Here is a 17,288-nt window from a genome sequence, read left to right on the forward strand (position 1 = left end):
AACAACATTGGAACACAGATGATGGGGGAGAGGGACAGGGGTGTTCAGTGGCAGAAACATGCATTATCTTGGTACGTATCAGAATCATGAACACTGCAGATAATTTCATTGAATGCATTTTCTAAAAACATTTCAGGAATCAACTAAGAAAATAAAAGACATATATTGAAAACTCTAAGTCACTATTGAAAGAAATAGAATAAAACACCAGGTAAAAAGACAATATCCATGTTATTGGAGTGGAAGAATTATCATATTGAAAACAACCATTCTACCAAAATCCCTTTCAGAAATTCTATACGATCTCCTACAAATCCCAGTAACATTATTCAAGGCCCTATCACTAACTCCACTGAAATTTTATATATACACAAAACTTTAAAAACATAAAAGCATTCCTATCATAAAGGATTAAACATATAAAAAAAGTTTAAGACTGAAGTAAATATAGACACTGAGGTCAATGAAACAGTATTAAAAGACCAGGACTAAGGACAGCTAATGAATGAGAAAGACTGGGTAGAGGAAATTGAATAATTCATTGCATTTTTTGTGGACTGTGACATTGGGGACAGTACATTCTACAGTGTTGGATACAATAGACAGCACAAGTGAAAAATATAAGCTAGGCGCATATCTCACACTTTTCACAATAGTTTAACTTGAAGTGGACTAAAAACTTCGAGATATACCAGAATTAATCTAACCTATTGAAAAAAATGTATATAAAAGTCTCCAGATAGCCTCAGAGTTGTCTTCAATAATTTATTTTCAGAGGCAAAAATAACAACCATAACAAGTAAATAACAAGGTAAAAAAAAACAAATACAAACAAAGGGAACTATGCATCCAAATAAAAAAGATTTTGCCTGGTGAAAGAAACTAGAACTAAAGTAAACAGACTCACTGCTAAGGTGGAGAAACCATTTGCACAAGATACATCAGATAAAGGCTTAATACACAAGATTTGTAAATCATTCACAAAGCTCTGAGCAAAATTTCCATTAATCACATCTAAAAATGAGAAGAGTTGTTGAATGGACACTTCCCCCAGAGGTATATGGGGATGGCTAATAGGCATATTAGTTAAACACAAGTCTAAACAAGATATCTCAAACCAGTAGATGAGAATGGCGAGAATGCTGATAAACACTGTAAGGTACCATTGCTTATGGGGATGTGGTGAAAAAGGAACCCGCATTCTCTCTTGCTGGAAAAGTTTAGACTAAGGAAATGTCTATGACTATGTCTATTTCTGACTCACTGACCCTGTTCACTGCACTTGGGGCCTGGCCTTAGGAGTTGGGAACCCATGCCTCAGGAGGGAGAAATTGGTTCCTCTTTTCTTTTAAATTTAATTAAATTTCATTTAATTTTTTAAGTTGAATCATTGTGACATAGACCCTTACAAAACTGTTCATGATTAAGTTTCAGTCACACAGTGTTCCAACACCCATCTCTCCACTAGTGTATATTTCCTAGCACATGTGGGACAAAATGATTTCTAGGTCCTCCCTTAATCCATTGGTACCAGTCTAAGGCTGTTTCCATCTTCCGTGATAAATGACCTGGAAACATTCTTTCAATAGAAAGTCTCAGAGGAAAAAAAAAGCAAAAAGAAAGAAACATTATTCTCCTAGATTTAAGCTGAACCAGGAAAAGGTTAGAACGGATCTTCAGATTTCTGTCTGAAGATCTCAGAACAGTTATAGAAATGTCCAAGTATGGTAGAAGGCTCCAGGGCAAAGCCAGGGTTCAATCACTGACTATTGGGATCTCTGCAGGAAGACAGGTCTCTGAGGGCTGCCTCATTGCCTCCCTTCTTTTTCTGTGGCTGGTGTGTCAGGATCAAGTTTTCCTGTGCAGAGCTGATCAAAGCGCAGTTATGGCCTCTCATAGTCTATGGAAAAGCTCTGGCCTCAGAAAAGCAGCGTCCTGACATTTCAGACAAACCTACAGTTCTAATGATATGTGTGTTCACTGAGTAGCGGAAGGAATAGTGAGGGAAGAATTTCCTAAAGATTCACACATAGAAAAATCGTCTATTTTTTCTTTTCTTTTTCTGGGTGGCCACATCTGACTAGTCTCAGGGTTTACTCCTGGCTCTGAGCTTAACTTCACTTCTGGCTGGTCAGGGGACTATATGAGACACCAGGGACTGAGCCAGATCGACCATGTGAAAAGCAAATGTCATACCTGCTGTACTATCTTTCTGGCCAGAAAAATCATTCTGTTAAGTCTTCAAGCAAAAAAATTTTTTAACTCACTTTCAGGAGAATAAAAGAGGAAAACATAAAACTTCATTCATGAAAGGTAGTTAGATTATTAAAGAATAATAACATCTTGACCTTGCCTGGAGGAGAGCAAGATTGTGTCCTGGATTGTTTTCCTCATCTTTCTTTCTTTTTTCTTTCTTTTTTTTTAATGTAGGAGTATTGCTATTTATTCAGCCATTGATTAGGCTGACTGAATTGGACATGAACTCCACCTAACTTTTTTTTTTTTGCTAGATCTCCAGCGACACCCACAGCGACTCTGACAGACCACACTTTACATCAGCTCTTTACCTTCCCATCAGGCCCCCAACAGAGGCAGACTCTTGTACTTTAGATCCATCCCAGAAGGATTCTCAGCCACCACCTGTGCTTCCATTGAGATGCCTTTCACATCAACAACTCATGCTCTCTCCTCCCTCAATACACCTGCCTCCCCCATCCTCAGGCTAATTCTGCACCATCATGGCTGAGATCAACTCAGAGTCCTGTCCACTGTCACTCATTGGCATTTCCACTGGACACTGAGCTACACAGCTCCTACTCCATATATTCCGTTTGGCCAGCATCTCAGGCCCAAATTATGTCAGGCATTTGCCACTCAGTCTACCCGATGTTAACCATTTCCTTGTGCCAGGAAGCAGCCCAAACCTTGTGCCTCTCCACACCTTCACCCCATGAATCTCAAAGGGAACATACTTCCTGTCCCGCACTTGGAGGGTTGTTTGAGGGAGAGTTGAAACAGGCAGAAAGACTATAATAGTCATTCTATAATCACATTGGGTAAATTGGGATCAAATGAAAGCAAGATATCAAGATTTTCGAAGAAATTGTAGTAAAGTTAGAACAAATGATTCCAGGCTACCACTTTCATTCTCTGGGGATTACGTTGAAATTACTGAGTGGTGAAAAGACCAAAGCTCCATAACATCCTGGAGAACCAAAGGCCAGTCAGAACAACTTCCCAGCTCTCAACAATTTTCAGATCACAAGAACTTAGGAGACAACATACACCAGTAATATAAAGAGCTTTTCTGGGGTCTTCAATCTGCACGCAAATCGCCACTGGCTATTGCCTGGACGTCTAAGAATTCTTCAGCATTACATTCTTCCACACTCATATTCAATGGCTTAGGGGGTACCTCCCCAGAGGAAGTGCACCCGAATATATCCCCATTGCTTTCCAAGGCGCAACTCCTATCCCCTCTATTGAGTCAATTACAATACTTAAATACAAATGTAAGTCAACACCAGCCTCCTCCTATAGTTCAGACTAAGGCCAAACCTGCTCTCCAAACTGTACCACCTTCTTCTCCACCCGAGGGCAGTGTGTGAAGGTGCTGTTTCTTCAGCATAAAATAAACTTCAATTCCTGAGTCAGTTTAAGAGTCCACAGCCATAATGACCCCTGATGCAGAAGCAGTGTGTAGTCTTTATATCACTCGACAGAAAGATCTCAGCAAGTTTTTAATGTCTGCAGTTCCAGCTGTCCTATGGACAGTTTGGCCTCCATTCTTCCCGAATATTTTCCAGTCAGTCCTGAACTCCGGCATCAACTGGAGAAACATCTCCAGGAGAGGCTCATCCAACACGAGTGGGAGCTGCCCTGAAAGGACCCAAGAGAGCCTGGAACTAAAACAGCAGCAGGGAAACAGCCCAGACAGGCCAGGTAGAGGGTAAGGCTGGAAACTCAAAAGCCTCTGCACTAACTAGGGAAACCAGCAGCAATGCACAGCACAGCAAGGACCTGGCACAGGGTCCAGGGTCTAAAGAGTCAGGAAGTTCCCAGAGCAGATTCTGGAGGTGAATTGTGAGGATTCAGACTGTGACTCATGTCTCTCAAGCAGTGAATCTGGAAGTGACATATTAAGGATCCTTAGTCAAAATGTAGAGCGAACCCTGAGAAGCCATCTGGGTGGGAATTTTGGGAAGATCTATGAGGGTTTCATTCCTGTGAGTGTAGCTCGATCCTTGCTTATGAATGTAGCTTGATCCTCACCCCACTCTCCATTATCAAAGATTGTATGTTCATATATTTGAGGGTATGTGTTAGGATGTTCAACCCTATACCATTGTAAAAGCTCCTGATCAATTTCAGGAGTATTTGATCAATTTCATGCATTCCAGCCACATGAAAAAGAAAACACTCCAAGACCTAAAAGCAATGTGAAAACTGTGGAAATATTTCCGGGAATGTTTAGTTCCTGGATTCATTAGCAAGATTGCTCCTAGAAGAACGTATTTTGAAGTTTTGGGTGAAACACAGGTGGGAGCTACCACTCAAGGTAATCAAGACTGTCAATCTTTTAAAGTTACAGAAGGTTCAGCTTCACCCATCCTGAAATTTGCATCTCCCCACTCATCCACCCTTGCATCTGGGACCTCTTCAAGGGTCAACTGTGTCAAGTTTCAGGGAGAATATCCACAATAACCTGTAGGAGAAAAGCTAAAATATAAACAAGTTTCCACCCCAGAGAGACCAGCTCAGGCACCCTCTCCTGTGTCTGAGAAAATCCAGAAGTTGTGCGGAGAGATCTTGTTTGCTGGCAATCATGGCTCCACAGGGATGTCTCTGTCTGGGTCCACTGAAGACAGTCAGTCTACTGATTCCTTCCTTCCAGACTCAGGGCCAGAAGCTGGTAGAGTGGATCTGTAGAAAGTGCTGAGAAGGGAAGCTCAGAATTGAGTCCAAGTTCCAGGAATGGATCAAAAGTGGAGAGTATCAGTTGGGTGTCACAGGATCTTTGCCACAGGGAACAAACGGTGGAGATGAAGTTCAAACTTTGAGGGCCAAGGAGACCACAGTGAGAGTAGGGCCCAAGAGTCATCTGTTCCTCAAACAAGTAGAGTAAAGCCACACTCAATTTATGTTTGGAGGAAAAAAGCAATATTACAAATATGGCCAAGAAGGCTAATCAATATCTAGAAACCAGTCCCGACATGTTCTAGCCTCTTGAAGATCCATGCCTTAACACAGACATTCCATGTGCATTCAAATTCATATCGGATAATCAGCCCAGGAACCATCCCAAACAGGTGCTCCAGAGTGCACACGACTTGCCTTCTTGTGTTCCCCATAATCATATCCCAAGATATCCCACTGCAGACCAGTTAGCTCACCCAGTGCTCTGGGACTACAAAACAGACCAAGGAACACTCTAGAACACAGGAGCCCCAAGGACTTTACATATTAATCGTCCCAGTTGAAATCCACAAAGATTTGAAGATGAGCACACCTCTCAAGTGAGAAACAGGAGTCACCTCTCTCCAGCTCAGGCAACAGGGAATTCTCTTGAGAGAAAAAGCTTACAAAATGAGGTTTCACCACATTTTTTTACATTAGGTTATTTTTAGTGAGTTTTTTAAAAAAATATATATTTATATAAAAGGCTTTCATGTAAAATGGATCGCTTTCTGCTTTTTTTAAATTAAATTCTTTTTATTTTAATGAATCATTATGAGATACATTTACAGACTTAAGACTTTTATGATTGCATTTCAGTCAATGTTCAAGTACCCATTTCTCCACCAGTGCCCATTTTCCACCCCTAATGTTCCTAGTATCCCTCCCCCCCACCCCTTCCCACATCCTGCCTCTGTGGCAGGCAATATTCCCCATACTGTAATATGAGGAATACATCTAGTTTTGGGCATTAATAGATTTCTTCCTGTATTTTCTCAACTATCCGATCCACTGTTTCTTTCATGTCTTCCTTTACTTTCTGGATGTTTGCACCATTGATTGAGTTCCTTGAACATCCCCAGTATTTCATCTCGGAATTCTTTATCAAAGAGATCATATTTGTGGGTAACCCCTGTTTGCTGGGACTCTTCTTCGTCCTTTCCTTGTAGTGGAGTTTTGTGCTGTTTCTTCATGTTGTTGTGGTACAGAGGTAAAACCTTCAAGTTCACTATTACTGTTCCCGCTTATTGAGGTAAAATGTTATGAATGAGCTCAGCCGATGGTGGTCACCCATCTCCCCTTCTAGAATACTTCTTCCTCTCAAACATTATTCTGTGACTTATGATCGGCATCTAGAGAAGCGTTGGAGGATGTGCTCTTTTATATAGGTCCTGTACAGGTTAATTGTGTACACTGGTCTTTTAATGGAGTTGGTGTAAGCCAGTGGATTGTTTTAGGTGTGTTTTAGGTGGTCAGGATGTTTTGCACGGAATTAGGTGATATAGGCTAGCATATGAGTTGAGGGTGCTGGGAATGGGGAAAATAACTGAGGCCACACAGAAGGACACGCCTCTTACAGTGGAGGCCACACCCCCAGCCAGTCCCAGCTGGTAGTCCCGGGTCCTGTCTGGCTTCCCTGTGGTGGGGACACTGTGTGAGAAGGGGTTCATAGGGCGCACGGGGCAGGGATGTGCTGAGCGACAAACTTGCAGAGAAGGACAGCGTGGCAAGGTGTTCCCCAAAGTCTCCTCTGGCTGCCAGGCAGTGGAGACATGAAGGGGGGGTGGGGAACGTGCCTTGGGCAGGGACGTGCTGACCCATGACCTGCAGAGAGGTGAATGAGAAATTTTTTAAAGAAAATAATTTGATCATTATTTTGGGGTACAGTTGTATAGAGAGCTGCATAACACATGCAGATGGCAGAGGAACGAGAGATTCATGTATTCTTATTCATCTTGGATCTGGGTTCCTGGAAGAGCCCCCCCCCACCCCCAACCCTCTGACATTCCTAAGTGATAAAAGCCCGGGGGAGCATCTTCCACAAAAGGGGATCACGGGTAAATCCTGGACGAGGGATGGTGAGCAGAATCCAGACCATAATCAGAAGCTTGAGATTTTTACCTGCTTCTCTAGAGGAAGCTACTGACCCCCTAGCACAAGCTCACAGGCCAAGCGCACAGTCCAGGGCCCCTTAAGCAGCAAGAGCTGCTGCTGCTGCTGCTGGGCTCCTTCCGGCCGGCCCCAGGACCCTAGTGCTGGGCATTCTGGGAGTTCTGCTCTTCCCCTCCCCCCGCCCCCCACCGCTTGGGTAACTGCCTAGCCTTCACGTGGACCCTGAGAGCGGGGCATTCTGGGAGTTCTGCTCTTCCCCTCCCCCCCCGCCCCGCCCCCCGCCCCCCACTGCGCGGGGAACTGCCTGAGAGTGGGGCATTCTGGGAGTTCTGCTTCCCCCCCCCCCCAACTGCCTAGCCTTCACATGGGCCCTGAGAGCGGGGCATTCTGGGAGTTCTGCTCTCCCCCTCCCGCCCCCCACCGCGTGGGGAACTGCCTAGCCTTCACGTGGGCCCTGAGAGCACTTCCGGCTGCCCCTTCTCGGGCTGCGGCTTCCTGAGGAAGACCCTGCGCGGTCAGGCCTGGCTGCTCACAGGAGGCTGCTCAGCACCAACTGTGCGTCTCACTGCCCAGAGGTGGGAACCTTAAGGACAGGGTCTGTTTTTGGGGGGGGTTGAGGACTGCTCTGCGCCTTGTGACACTGACGCCTCAGTCTCGGGAGTGGGGGTGGGGGGGTGGGGGGTGCTCTACACCTCGTCTCACTGAGGACGCCTCACGCCTCCTGGGGCTCTGAGCCTCATCACACTGACGCCTCAGTATGGGGGGGGCTCTGCAACTCGTCACACTGACGCCTCAGTTCGGGGGCTTCTGCGCCTAGTCACACTGACGCCTCCCTATGGGGGGTGGTGCTCTGTGCCTCATCTCTCTGATGCCTCACGCCTCATGGGGCTCTGAGCCTCAGTGGTGGGGGGGCGGGCTCTGAGCCTTGTCGCACTGACACCTCAGTAAGGGGGGGCGGGGCTCTGAGCCTAGTCACACTGACGCCTTCAATGGGGGCGGGGAGCGCTCTCTAACCTTGTCACACCATTGTTCTCAGTTCTTGAGTGGTACCGTCAGTCTTGTCATACTGATACTGAAGTCCTTAGGGAAATGTTCTCGTGTATGAAGGCATGCACACGAAAGGGCTTTCAATAGCTCTATATATCTATATAAATCAATGGGAGAATGACCCTGTCCAAATTGCTTTTTGTATATTTTAAAAAACGCCGGTTTGATTCCTCCACCCCTCTCGGAGAGCCCGGCAAGCTACCTAGAGTATCTCGCCCGCACTGCAAAGCCTGGCAAGCTCCCTGTGAGGTATTGGATATGCCAAACACAGTAACAACAAGTGTCACAATGGAGATGTTACTGGGCCCGCTCGAGCAAATCGATGAACAATGGCAGGACAGTGCTACAGTGCTACAGTGCTATTCTGGTCTACAACTAGTGGTGCACAGAGCTTACTGCTGGCACTATGCTCAGAGATCACTCCTGACAGACTTGGGGAACGTTAAGGGTTGTGGGGAATCGAACCAGATTTGGCTGAATGCAAGTCTTTCCTGCTATATTATAACAAAGCCTTGATCAAATTGCTTTATATGTCGACTTTGTAAGTAATTCCTACCTGACAGAGCTCACATGAGTATGCACGTGTTTCTTGAGCTGCAGAGCAGGGAGGGAGGGAATTCATGAGAGTCTCATGTAGTCTCTCTCTGGTGTTTCATCTCTAGAAATAAGTAAAAGGGAGGAAAACCAGAGTCTTTTGTTCTGCGTTCTCAGGGTCCTATAAAAGGAACAAGAGAAAGACCAGGGAAATGGTGAAGGATAAGTTGCAGCCACAGCAAGCACCTTCCCCCCTGTTCCTGGAGGTTTGACTTCTTGTCCCCAAAGTGATCAGAGGCAAAGTCATCTCAGGAAATTCAGACCTAGGAAGGTTCCTGAACAGAAAAACGAACCTTGACACATTCCTGATTTCCAGGCAGAAACAGGCCTAGAGAAGCTTGGGAATAACACTGCCCAAGGGACTGTAAGGCTGGAGTGCACCCATACATCAAAAGAGAAGAGAAAAGCTTGTTTTCTTGAGTTTCCTATGGTTTCTTACCTCCTGGATATTTCTAGGTGTTTCAGGTGATGGAAAAAGGGCAGTATTACAAAGAAGATGCTCACTGCACCAAAGATGAGAAAGATTGTGTTAGGCACCCAGTAAGGAGAATTCGAATTTAACCAAATAAGAAGACTTCAGAGTAAAGAAATAATTCTCTACCTCAATTACTTGTCTTCCAGTAGGGGAATGAGCCCTGGGATTCAGTTTGGAGACTTAAAACACTAACTCTCATCAGCTGCCCTGTGGCTTTTAAACAAAGGACACCTGCCAACAACAGTGGCTATAGCAAGAGGAGTTAGATAATTACAACCTCTTCCTCAGCTCCTGCGCCTTTCCTTGATCTTCAGTTTTCCTAGATTTATCCAGGTAGCAAAAAGATTTAAAACATGAAATTGTTCAAAAGATATTGAAAGATTAAAAAGACAAATACAACTAGAATAATATAGGCACTTTCCTTAGGGTTGCCACTTCTAGTACTTGAGAAACTGAAATTCCAGAACTCAGAGCCTGGGAAAAGGTACATCTCGGGCTTCTGAGATGCTGCAATATGGGGCAGGTTTATAGAGAGCAGAAGGCAGTAGCAGGAACCAGTTACTCTCTACAGGGAACTCTACAGTTCCGGTGCACTGGGAAGCAATAAACATCTATTTTTCTTTTTTATTTTTATTTATTGATAGAATGGTGATAGAAGTGTGCAGAGGAACTGACAACAACTAGATGGAGTGAAAATAGATATACCAACACTTAGCTCTGAGGAGGAATAAATGAGTGTAGTTTGTTTCAAGGGCCTCCTAGCAGTGTTTATGGAACTGGGAGCTACTCCCTGTTGTTGTGGTTCCATGGTGCCTCCAGGATGGATCGGTGTTTGGGCCCAATCTGTGGTGCTCACAGTACTGCATCAGGGATACATCTGGCAGTGGTCAGGAAGTTGTCAGTGACAGGGATTAAACTCGGAGCCATGTGCTCCAGACTTATTATCTCCTTGCCCCAAACATTGTTATTAATATTTACTTTTGTAAAGTTCTGTATAGTGCCAGAAGGAAATATAATTTTTTAGTATAACTTCAGGTAACTCATACTAAATATTTCATTATTTAGTATTTATGTATTTTTGTATGTATTTATAAATAGTATTTAGTATTTATGTATGCATTTGCGAATCTAGTATGTATGTATGTATTTTAGTCAAATTTAGATTTGTGGAATTAACTGTAATTGTTCATTTATAAGATCCAGGGAAACAAAAGAAATAGAGGATAAATAAGTTCAATGGAAGACATAGTAAGCAGAGACAGCATAATCCAACTGAATAAGAAAGCAGAGGAATATTATTAATAAGGAATACTATTAATAGGAGCAAAATTAAGATTTTAGCAATGAATCTCAATAAACCTTAATAACTAAATTGATTGCAATGAAAGAAACTTATTTAGAAAAAAATTCTCAGATAAAAATGAAACCTAAACTCATGCCTATACTAAGTTGTTCCTATATGGGGAGTTTCTTTTCTCTTCTCTTATACTTTGTAATAAACTTCAATTTTCTTAAAAAGCAAATAAGAAAACATTTAAAAAATCTAATATGAATTGTTTATAAGAAAAAACTCCAAAATGGAACTATACAATAAACATTAAGATTCACAAAACATTAAATAAAAGGATTAAGATCTTTTTAAGGAAAATTAATATCTTTTTTAAGAAAATCAAAATAGAAGCCAAAGCAAAATAATTGGAGGTACTTTAATTATATGTTAAAATGTTACTTTTTCCTGGAAGTATGGTTTCAAATATTTGTGAATCAAAGTATGTGGTCTATGTATATATCCTACATATACATTTGTAGAACAATAAATTCACTAGAATAGAGGAACAAGTCTCACAATGGAGACATTACTGGGCCCGCTTGAGCAAATCGATGAACAACGGGAGGACCGTGCTACAGTGCTACAATTGAAAAAATGACTAACAAATCTGAACTCATAGACAAATATAATTTTTAGTATAACTACAGGTAACTCATGCTGAATGTATCTTTGTTTGTTTTAAGTTTTTGCACCCCACCCTCTGGTGAAGGGCTTTGCACTCTAGGATCACTCCTAGTGGCATTTGGAGGAACATTTGGGGTGATGGAGATTGAACCTGGCTTTGCTTCGTTTAAGGTCAGTACCTTTCCCGTGGTGCCAGCTCCTGAATGTCTTTTAAAACTATGCAAATAACCACCGCCCCCCACACTCACACACACAAACACTGAAAAATGAGCAGACAATCCATTAACTCTCAACAAATGTTGATCTGAATTATTGGAGAATATGTTCTCTGTTATGAGACAGCCAAGTTAGAAATACATATTTCAAAATGTGTGTTAAAATATTGCATTAGTTAAGAAATAAGTTCTAAACTATGAGTTGAAGAAGAATTTCTAATGGATACTAGGTAACCTTAGAATCAAATATTGTGCAGTGCAGTTCAAGCATTATTTAGATTAAGTGATTCCCGTATGTAGATACAACAAAAAGAAGTCTCCAGAGGTCTCCACGAGCTAAGCATTTGTTATAAGAAGTTTCAAAAAGAACAATAGTTAAGTTCAAATGACAGAGAATGAAAGATTTTAACATTAGATATACAAGTTATTGTTTTGTCTTTTTGTTGTTGTTTTTGGTTTTTGGGTCACAACTCATGGTACTCAGGTCTTACTCCTGACTCTCTTCTTAGGAAACACTCTTAGTAGTGTTATAGACCATTTGAGTGCTGGAGTTCAGTCCCAGGTTGTTCATATACACCCCATCTTTCCAACTCCACAAGATTTAGTTTTATAAAACAACTTGAAACTGGAACACTAAATCCCCTCACTTTGATTTTGATGAAGTAAATTTAGAAAAAAAAAAAGAAGAAAATGTAAGGAAAGATAGAGCTGTGGAGATAGCCAATGGGCTGGGCTGGAGCACATGCCTGGGATGCACAGGGCCCTGAGTTCAGTATTATCAGTGATAGCCCTGAAAAGCCTCAGCACTGCAAAAAGTCAGAGCAGAAATGGACCACCACAGATAAAAAGGATAAAGAAAAAAAACAGGAAAATAATATAAGAAAAATTTAAAGGTGGATTTATGTTTGGACAGTTACAGATATCAAATACATTTGGACCACTTTCAAATATGAAAAATATTATTTGAAAAAATTTCTAGGTAGTATCATTGATAAAAATGAACTTAAAGTCTTTAATATTTTATAATTATTAATAGATTGTCTTCTATGAAATATCTTCCTATAAATAGATCTCTAGACCCGTTTAACTTCTGTCTAACATTCAAGAACAAATAATTTCAATCTTATACAAATTCTTCAAGAAAATAGGAAAAACAAAAACACTATTGTGGTCCTCAGTTTTGTGTATCATCTTGTATAATCTTTGCCCAGACATTTGACCAGTTATTATTTTTTGTCATTAATTTATTTTAAGTAAAGGTAAGGCCCTCCCGTTGTTCATCGATTTGCTCGAGCGGGCCCAGTAACGTCTCCATTGGAGACTTTATTTTAAAAATTATTTTTCCCAACTATTAATTTAGATGTATCTGTGAAAGTATTTTGGTAAGATCAATATTTAAATTCATATGAACACTAGAGGTACGCGGGCTTCGTCAGGCCCGCGGGAGAGCGCCGAGGGGGTCCCGGCGAGGTGAGGGCGGCCCCGAGCGCCCACCCACCTGCCGCCTGCGGGATAGCTGCGCGGCCGGGTCGGGCCGGGGTGGGGCGGGCGGCGGGGCTGGGGGGGGCGCCTGCAGGTAGCCACGGCCCCGCCCGCCCCCAATCCCCGCTCCCCACTCCCCGCGGCCCGCCTGCACCCCGAGGCCTGTGCGCGCGCGGGCCGGGCTGCGGGGATCCCGGGGAGGGGGTGCGGGGCAAGGTCACGGCCGCAGAGTTGGGGCTCGGGGGCGCCGGGGCTGCGTGCGAGAGCGGCGGGGCGTGCGAGAGCGGCGGGGGAGGGTTTCGGGCGTTCTCGCTCCTTGGGGGAGAGGCACGTGCCGCGGGGTGGAGCAGGTCCCGAACGAGAGAACTTTGCCACCCCCACCTCCCGCCCTGGAGCTCTCAGAGCGGCGAACTGGAGGCGTTTGACCCGGGAATGGGCGCGCAGCGGGGCGGCGGGCGGAGCCGGTTTGGGATTAGTCCCGGGAACCTTGGGCGCCGTGCCCCAGAGCTGCAGGGGGGCTGCTTAACGCAGGAAGTCCTTGCAGCGCCTAGTATTCGTCAGATGAGTTCAGGAAGGAGCCTTTTGCAGAAGCTGCTGGGAGAAGACTTCCTAGGTGGAATATTCGCATATCAATGGGTTCCCGCCTCCAATGATGACAGATCACAAATACACAGGAAGTTTTCGGAAGCATCATTTATTAGACGCATCATCAATCAACTTAAAGTGATACATGATTCCCGTTTCAGTAAGGTGCTGTGTAATGTGTTAAGAGCATATTATAAGGAATGATTTTGTCAAATTTTCATGAGTTATGGTTGCTGAAAGATCAGTTCTGTCTTGTGGGAAAAGAACTGGATGACAGAAACCTTACTTGAAGCAAACCAGTATTCTTGTTGAAAATGCATAGCAGCATCAGTTAAAGTTCATTCTTAAGACCTGCTTCTCAGTAATAATACTAGGCATTCAGCATTCCCACCTTCAAGGTCACGAAAATTCTCTCAAAACTACTCAGAAAAGGAGGACAAAGGAATGATGTCCATGCAGGAGAAATCAAAAGAAAATTCCTCCAATGTCACTAAGAAAACAGAAGATAGAAATTTAGAAACAAAAATTGAAGAGTCTCAGAAAAATCTAGCCAAAAAATCAGGACCAAAGGAAGTTTTAAAATCACCAGTTAATTCTTCCAGTGAAAATAAAATAAATCGGCCCGAATTTGGAACATGCATGAGTACAAGGTCAGCAAAGGCAGCTTCCAGTGACAAAAAAGCTAACAACTCCATTAATAAAAATGTAACTGTAAATTCACAACAAGAATCTATGAAAAAGAAGAAGTCATCTCAGAAAAAATCAGTGAATGAAACCTCCACATTGAATGAACAGCTTAACCGAAGATCACAAAGACTACAACAATTAGCAGAGGTTTCAACAAGGACTCTGCGGAGTAGAGAAATTCAGGGCCCCGTACAAGCAGTTAAACAGAATTTTCCACTAACAAGAAAAGAGTACTGTAGTAATACTCAGAGTAAGACTAGTAAAGTAAAAACAAGTACAAACCATGTGAAAAGGAAAGTACAGGAGAAGTCTGACTTTAAAGAGGATGGAAATCCAGTTCTCAATGAAATAAATTCACCAAAAGGAAAAAAACGCAAAGTAGAGCACCAGGCAGCTGATACCAGCAGTTCTCAGTGCTTAAAAGGATCTGATGAAAAATGTCATCAGAAGAATTCTAGAAAAGAGGAAACAAAACCTGTGCCTGTAGCTTCTGAGATAAAAAGATCAAAAGTGGCTACTTCACTGATCTCTAAAAAGAGTGAAATGAAGAAGTCTGTTCATACACAAGTGATTACTACTGCAAAGTCCCCAAAACGTCCACAGCCATTAGTGCCTGAACAAAATGTCGATAACGAACTGGAGTAAGAAGGAAAGAACAAGCGAGGTAGCATTCTTCAACTATGTGAAGAAATTGCTGGTGAAATTGAGTCAGATACTGTAGAGGTGAGAAAGGAATCTTCACAAGTAGAAAGTGTAAATGAGGACCAGTGTACGGAAGTGAAGTTGAAAGAGACCGATGTTGAAGGGCAAACACTTCATCACCAGAAAACAAATCATTTCTTTCCCAGTAGAAAAACAAAGCCTGTGAAATGTATACTAAATGGAATAAACAGCTTAACTAAAAAGAACTCTAACTGGACTAAAATTAAGCTATCAAAGTTTAATTCTGTGCAACAAAATAAGTTGGATTCTCAAGTTTCTCCCAAATTGGACTTATTACGAACCAGTTTTTCACTACCAGCTTTAGAAGTGCATCATCCAGTGACTCAGAGTACATTTTTAGGGTTAAAACCACATCTTGATAAAAACATGGCTTGTCAGCAGGAAGAAATGAAAAAACTTAATTCTGAAGAAGCTAAAATTCATGACACTGAAGTTGAAATTAATAAAACCACAAAAAGTGCTTCTGAAAATTGTGATTTGGATAATCAGATAAAACTTCCTGTCCCATCATTGGATAACCAGATGAAACATTCTTCTGAATCAACACCAGATAAGAATTTCAGCCCGCATTTGGAATCTAAGCTTGAAAAGAGTACAGTGGAAAATTCCACCACAGTTACAGCACTGCTCAGTCAAGCAAAAATTGATTCAGGAGACAGTACATTTGCAGATTCAGTTCCCCAACAGCATAGTAGTATACTCAGTAACCAAACATCTAAGATCAGTGACAACAGAGAGAAGACACAAAATCATTCTTGGTCTGAGTGTAATTCCCGTTTGGAGTTAACAATTCCAAAGGAGTTGAAGCTAAAAGAAACAGAAAAAGTTGATGAGAAACAGTTGATCATAGATGCTGGACAAAAAAGATTTGGAGCAGTATCTTGTAATGTTTGTGGCATGCTTTACACAGCTTCAAATCCTGAAGATTAAACACAACATCTGCTCTTCCATAATCAGTTTATTAGTGCTGTAAAATATGTGGGCTGGAAAAAAGAAAGAATTCTGGCTGAATACCCAGATGGCAGGATAATAATGGTCCTTCCTGAAGACCCAAAGTATGCTTTGAAAAAGGTCGATGAAATTAGAGAGATGGTTGATAATGATTTAGGTTTCCAACAGGCTCCACTAATGTGCTATTCTAGAACTAAAACACTTCTCTTTATTTCTAATGACAAAAAAGTAGTTGGCTGTCTAATTGCGGAACATATCCAGTGGGGCTACAGAGTCATGGAAGAGAAACTTCCAGTTATAAGATCAGAAGAAGAAAAAGTCAGATTTGAAAGGCAAAAGGCCTGGTGCTGCTCAACATTGCCAGAACCTGCAATCTGTGGTATCAGCCGTATATGGGTATTCAGCATGATGCGACGCAAGAAAATTGCTTCTCGAATGATTGAATGCCTAAGGAGCAATTTTATATACGGCTCATACTTGAGTAAAGAAGAAATTGCTTTCTCAGATCCCACGCCTGATGGAAAACTGTTTGCAACACAGTACTGTGGCACTGGTCAGTTTTTGGTATATAATTTTATTAATGGACAAAATAATACCTAAAACAGATTCTTGCCTACAGTACTAGAAGATCTACTGAAGAGAAATGAGAGAAATGGGATTGGTTGCTGACTTTAACCAGGAACTAGGGCCATTTTTATTATAATGAACTCAGGATTGGCAACAGCCATAAGGTTGTTCCATTTTCATAAATTGGAAACAATGCAGTAATAGCTTATTGTTTTGTTTTTTAAAGAAGATATTTTATTATCTTTTACAGAAATTTATGATTGATGTATTTTATCTATACTTATTTAGACATGTTTACATGCAGTGGATAATTGTTCATAGTGGACTGAAAACTAATGCAAGGACTATGGTCTCAGTTGATAAGTATATTTTGAAGTTCTTAATATGGAAATATACCAGTGTAGCTTGGTGTACTGTATTTTTTATATGAATCTGCTGATACCAGTTAGTTTTAAAGATGTATTTTCACAGAGCAGAAACCAGTGTTTTTGTTATTATTTAAGAAGAGACTCTGAAAGATACTTTGATGATGACCCTTTAAAAAAAAAGCAGAGTTCCAGGGACCAGAGAGATAGTACAGCAGGTAGGGTGTTTGCCTTGCACATGACCACCCTGGGTTCAATCCCTGGCATCCCACCAAGTACCGTCAGGATTGATTCCTGGGTGCAGAGCCAGGAGTAACTCCTGAGCATTGCTAGGTATGGCCCCCAAACCTCCCTACCACCCTCCCCCCCAAAAAAAGCACCACCCTGGGTACATGAAGAATTTGGGTATTGATTTTTTCTTTCATCTCTTTTTTTAGGGACCTACTAATGGAGAGCTAGTGTTAAGTATCCCTTGAAGTTTATTATTTTAGTGTCATTTTTCTTTAAATGGCAACTTTGGCACACTTAGGCTATTTATATTTAGGCTATAAACCCCAAAGAGGTTTATAAACATA

General features: G+C 42.1%; 1 pseudogene; it reads left to right on the top strand.

The window, feature by feature from the left end:
- Window positions 1-13,520: 13,520 nt before the first annotated feature.
- Window positions 13,521-16,969, top strand: LOC130035651 (N-acetyltransferase ESCO1-like; annotated as a pseudogene).
- The last annotated feature ends 319 nt before the right edge of the window (window positions 16,970-17,288 follow it).

The sequence above is a fragment of the Sorex fumeus genome, unplaced genomic scaffold, assembly GCF_029834395.1.
Source record: "Sorex fumeus unplaced genomic scaffold, SorFum_2.1 ptg000063l, whole genome shotgun sequence".
Classification (NCBI taxonomy): Eukaryota; Metazoa; Chordata; class Mammalia; order Eulipotyphla; family Soricidae; genus Sorex; species Sorex fumeus.